General features: G+C 40.8%; 2 long non-coding RNA genes across 2 annotated transcripts; both read left to right on the top strand.

Annotated features, from left to right (window-relative positions):
- The first annotated feature begins 295 nt into the window (after positions 1-295).
- Positions 296-1,266, top strand: LOC120975416 (uncharacterized). Its single transcript, XR_005771184.3, has 3 exons — positions 296-373; positions 469-587; positions 687-1,266. It is a non-coding gene; the product is annotated as an uncharacterized lncRNA (long non-coding RNA).
- Positions 1,267-2,162: 896 nt separating this feature from the next.
- Positions 2,163-3,878, top strand: LOC141020956 (uncharacterized). The gene is made up of 3 exons (XR_012180950.1): positions 2,163-2,431; positions 2,704-2,790; positions 3,713-3,878. It is a non-coding gene; the product is annotated as an uncharacterized lncRNA (long non-coding RNA).
- The last annotated feature ends 1,329 nt before the right edge of the window (positions 3,879-5,207 follow it).

Genomic DNA, 5,207 nt, shown 5'->3' with positions numbered 1-5,207 from the left:
GGATGATGGGAAGGAGCAGCGGATGCCTCGTGATGACCTCGTGGGAGCAGACGGTGACAAAGACCATCAACGAGGCTGCTACTGGTATGTGCTTGATTTATAAATTGTGAGGAATTGAGGTTGAATACCAATATACACACATACAGCAGCAATGGTTGATGATAACAACAGCCTTGTAGCTTAAGGTATGAGATTAAGAAGGCTCACAATTTTTGCCTAATTTTAGTTTAATGCCGAAGGGTTCATTAGCTATGTGGAGACCTTTTATTATGGCGATGATGACAAACAAGATCAAGCTGTCAATTTTGAATTAAAGAAGGATCATTTGCAAAGAAGCTTGCGAGGAGTTGTCAAAATTTTGATTATAATGCAGGTATGCATTCTGATTTTGTGAAGTCTAATTTATTCAATATATATTCAGAATTTATGCAATACATTGTTAACTTGATTCTGTGCTTTAATTCATAGCATCTTGGTGGAGGCTCTATGGAACTGAAGCACCAGCTCTACAAAGGATGGCTGTGAGAATCCTCTCATTGACATCAAGTTCTTCAGTCTGTGAAAGGAATTGGAGTACCTTCGAAAATGTTAGTCTCCTGACTCTCTAACCTCACATCTAGCTTGATTAGTCCGTCACATGTCAAAACATTCCCTGTTCTTAATCCTTATGTTTTTTCCTGTTGTAGATACATACGAAGAAAAGAAATAGGCTAACTACAGAACGTCTAAACTCTCTTGTGTTCATAGAATTCAACTCGAGAATGATGGCCAAGAAACAAATGATCAAGGAGAAGAAGATCACTGATGTCCTCTTATCCGCTGAAACTACTAAAGCTCAAGGTTTTCTTTTTGAGGGCGGAGATGATTATGCAGAAGCCTTATGTATGGATAAAGATGAGGAGGAGATGAATAGTACAGGGATGCCAGGGAGTGGCATTGGAGAAGCAATGGGAGGCGATGAACTGCTCGAGCCATGTAGAAGTGCGAGACCAAGACAACTTTATGAAGAAGAAGAATTTGATTCTGAAAAAGAGGAGTTTGATGATGAGGAGGAGATGCATTCAGATGAGGAGAATGGCTATTGATAATTGGGGAGACCCAAATGAACATGTGTATTTTCTTAAGTACTTTTTATATATTATATCTTTATGTCAGTGAGTCGAACCGTTTGTGTGTGCGTCCATGTGGAATTTCCCTTTTTGACTTGTGAGAGAAGTCTTCCCAATAAGATTCTAGGAATTAAAGAACTTCATTTTGATGTGTGAACTGCTGAACTCATAATTTATAATGCTATGCCAATTGGGTTTGTGTGATGTTTGCCTCTAATCTATTTGAATATTTGATATTTCTATGGGCGTGCTGCCCCATTGAATAGACTATATTTAGTTCTTCACATTGCCTGATGTATGTTATTTGTATCACCACATTGTCTTTCTAACCTGCTATGGTACAAAGTCTATCCTTTTATCACCACATTGTCTTTCTAACCTGCTATGGTACGAAATCTACCCAAATAATTATCCTCCTAACCTGCTATCGTATGAAACGCCTTGGGCCGCCTAGGCTACTCCTAGGCAGGCAAGGCGCTAGGCAGAGGGTCACCGCCCGCCTACCGCCTAGCGCTTTTTCCAACCTTGGTTTATGGTACCCCTTTTTCTTATGTTCACGTGTACAAGCAACTTCACAACAAAATTTATATGTGTGGTTTGTTTTGCCTTCTTTGATTTTGCTAAGGAGTGGAGCATGGAGGAGGGATCTGGGTGACGGCGGCGCATGACAAAGGGCTCTGGATTGTGGCGGGGAAGGAGCGGAGGAACTGTGCATCCGGGAAAGTCGCGACCGCCGATCCTATCTGTAGGTATACTGTCTGACTGGTGCCACAACGGGCTTGTAGCTTCAGGTGTGAGACTAAGAAGGTTCACAAGTTTTGCCTAATTGTAGTTTATGGTACCCCTTTTTCTTATGTTCATGTGTAGAAGCAACTTCTTAGATTTTGACTTCTTAGATTTACAAATTGCTAAGGAGTGGAGCACGGAGGAGCGCTCTGAGTCGTGATGGGGCATGGCGGAGGGCTCTGGGTTGTGGCGGGCAAGGACCGGAGGAACTGTGCATCCGGGGATGGGGTGACCGCTGATCCTATCCGTTACACTGCTGTCTGACAGGTCACATGATCACCAAGGCATGTGATAGCATCTTCAGTCCCAACTCTCATTCTGCTGTCGCCCATTCAGCGCACTCGCCGAGGCTAGGGGTGGATGGTTCTCTGATGCTGGCACAACTGGAGACAGCAAGAAGCAGATGGAGGGAGGGCTATCATGTTGAAGAAGATGCCGGCACCCCGACAACGGAAATGCGGTTTCTCGGAGCTAGCGGGAAGGAGGCCGATGGCTTCCCATTGTAGTAACGCGATGCTGAAGCAACAACACACCAGGTTATATTCTTTTTTTAAGATCACACCACGTTCTATTTGTAAACCATTTTTTCACTACCAGTAATTACAAGAGTATGTGAACAAAATCTGGTGTGAACAAAATCTGAACTGTAATTTGTGATATTTGAGATGTCTATAAGTGTACAAATAGAAAGGCACCAATTCAATTGATTGTCAGATTCAGAAAAGTATGTGTGTAGTGGCTTCTATCTCAATTTTTTATGTTGTTTGTGTTTGAATTAATTAGGACTTTGACCATCGTGTTTATTCAGCCTGCAAGGTGGTTAGCACTCAGCAAACTATTAGTATTCTGTTGGTACCTCGTTTTTCTCAAGCTCTGAAGACATGCACAAGAATAGGTATGGCTACATGCTTTCTATATTTGTCAGCTTCATAAAGCATTTTGAAGGGGTGCACCTTGTTGGAGAGGTCTGGTATGCATATTTAATCAAACAAAACATATGTCTTTTATGTAATAAAGATTTATGAAATTTTGGAATTTAGATTGTATCAGGGACAATTTTCATGATAAATTACACGAAGTTTGTATCTTGGGACATCTTCATGCCGACTTACATTCAATATTAGGATATGTCCGCTCATGTGCCAGTTTTGAGGTTTTGTTAGAAGTTCACGGTCTGTTCTTAGTTCCTGCATGTTTTTTCACCTTTCTGTAGAGATTTGAGTATAACTTAAAGTTCTAGATGTATATAAGCTTGTGAGTTAACTAAAGCTCACTTGATGGTTCTAACTAAATTCTGCAAAAATATGACAATGACAGAAAGAGAAATGGAGGTTTAGAGGCAGAGTGGATGCCTACACCAACAACTTTATAGATTGAACTACATTTTGCTAGATGACTCAAATTTTAGAACGCGGGCATTATTTTTTGTAGAATTTAGTTAACAATAGAATCAAGTCAAGCTTAAAATAAGAGATCTACTCTCCGATATTGAATTTAATCCCTTTCTTGCAAAAGCACCAAAGATGAGTGAGGAGGTTATTCAATATTGAATTTAATTCCTTTCTTGTACCCATGATCGATCTACTTCCATACTGCAAGCTTGCACCTGATCAGGTTTCTAACTTAATTCAGTTTTGTTAGATCCGTCGATGATGTAAACAACATATTTCAAGATATGATGGTTGGTACTTCCAGTTTTGCTGTACTCTATCATTTGCAGTTGTGGAAACGATAATGCTCTATTTGCTTATTTAAGATCATGGTGATCATTTTTGCTAGCAAATGTGTATTTTAATTTTCTCCCCTTATTGTTGCAGGTTAGAGTGCAGCTTTCAGATAATTTTCTTCCCTCGGGATATTTGAAGACTGTTTGTTACCCATCAAGTTCAGGAAAACCAAGGGTATCATATGAATTGGATTACGTAAAAGACAAAGAGATAAAAGGTACGTGGTTGCATTCATATAGACACTGATTTATCCTTACTAGGTCTTAATCAGGTCATGTATGGTTCATGAATCTGCTATTGATTTACAATTTTTTTAGAAGTTTCTAGAACATAGGTCAAGCATGTTCGATTAGGAGGTTTGCATTGCTCTGAATGTATGAATTAAGGATGCCCCGATGTTTTGAGTTTAGATGTGATAATTTAATTTCAAAAAAATTCATAGATTTGTGTAGTAGTAGCATAGTTGTGACGCCTCTATAACAATTCTAGAATTGAAGGGGTATTTTATTTACTATCTCCTCTAACTAAAGTATTTTGTGGTTTGCCTAAAAAAATTATGGAGTTTTTTTTCAGAATTATGTTATCTATCTTGCGCCAAATTAACCACTTCTTTCTGAACTGTAGAGTCCACTATGGTTAATTTTATTATCATAGCAAAAGAAATCCAGTTTAATCATGATATCATGACCATGTGAACTAGGTATGCAAGGTTATTTCTCTGACTACTATGCTGTCAAACAGGAAGCTACACCGGTTGTTTCTTTGGCAATTACAAATCAGCATCCATCACCTACAGACACCAGAGGAATATGTTGTTGGAGAAGGTGCAGCGTTGCGGTGAGCAGTAGGTTGTGTCGTTGTGGTGGTCACCCTCGGCTACGATGGTGTGCAGTCCTTGGCACCGGGAATCGGCCTGGGATGTCATGGAGGGGAGAGGAGGGGGCGTGGCGCTAAGAGCAAGGTGCGAGCTAAATGACGTGCCGTCAAGGGGAGGCGACAATGAGAAGCCGTGGTGGGCAGAGCACGCCAGGGAATTGAGATGTGAGTGTGACCGTTGCATCGTGCGATGAGTGAGAGGGTGAATTTTTTTTAAGGTAAGAAGAGAAGGATCGGTTGTTTGCTTTCAAGGGAAAATCGGTTGTTTGCTATGAGAGAAATGTCATATACTTTGGTATATAGAGAAAAATCTCACAAAGCCTAACAAGTCATTTCTAGCAGCTCACTAGCAAGTCATTCAGTTAAACAACTATCTACCACATTGTTTAATCTGGGGTTTACCCGGTGCCAAGTGTACTGTATTGCTAGATTTAATTTAACCGATGTGTTGCTCCGTATGTATCTCGGCATAAATGGTTCATCAGGATTTAATATAGTGATCTTACTTCTGTTGCTTCTTGGTGAATATAAATTATATTGCGTTTTCATGGAAGCAGGAACCCCGTAGTTGTGTAGCGGGTTGCGGAAGAGGCAGCCGGCGAGTGCGGACTGGATGGGAAGGTGATGCCTGCGATTGCAACCATGCCGGCGGGCAGGGAAGGGTCTACGGTGGCCGTCATGGTGTTTTCGAGGGAGAGCAAGGCATCCA

Source organism: Aegilops tauschii, chromosome 3 (assembly GCF_002575655.3).
Source record: "Aegilops tauschii subsp. strangulata cultivar AL8/78 chromosome 3, Aet v6.0, whole genome shotgun sequence".
In the NCBI taxonomy this organism is placed as follows: domain Eukaryota; kingdom Viridiplantae; phylum Streptophyta; class Magnoliopsida; order Poales; family Poaceae; genus Aegilops; species Aegilops tauschii.
The sequence above is the reverse complement of the archived record's forward strand: the minus strand, read 5'-3'. Positions and strand labels throughout refer to the sequence as shown.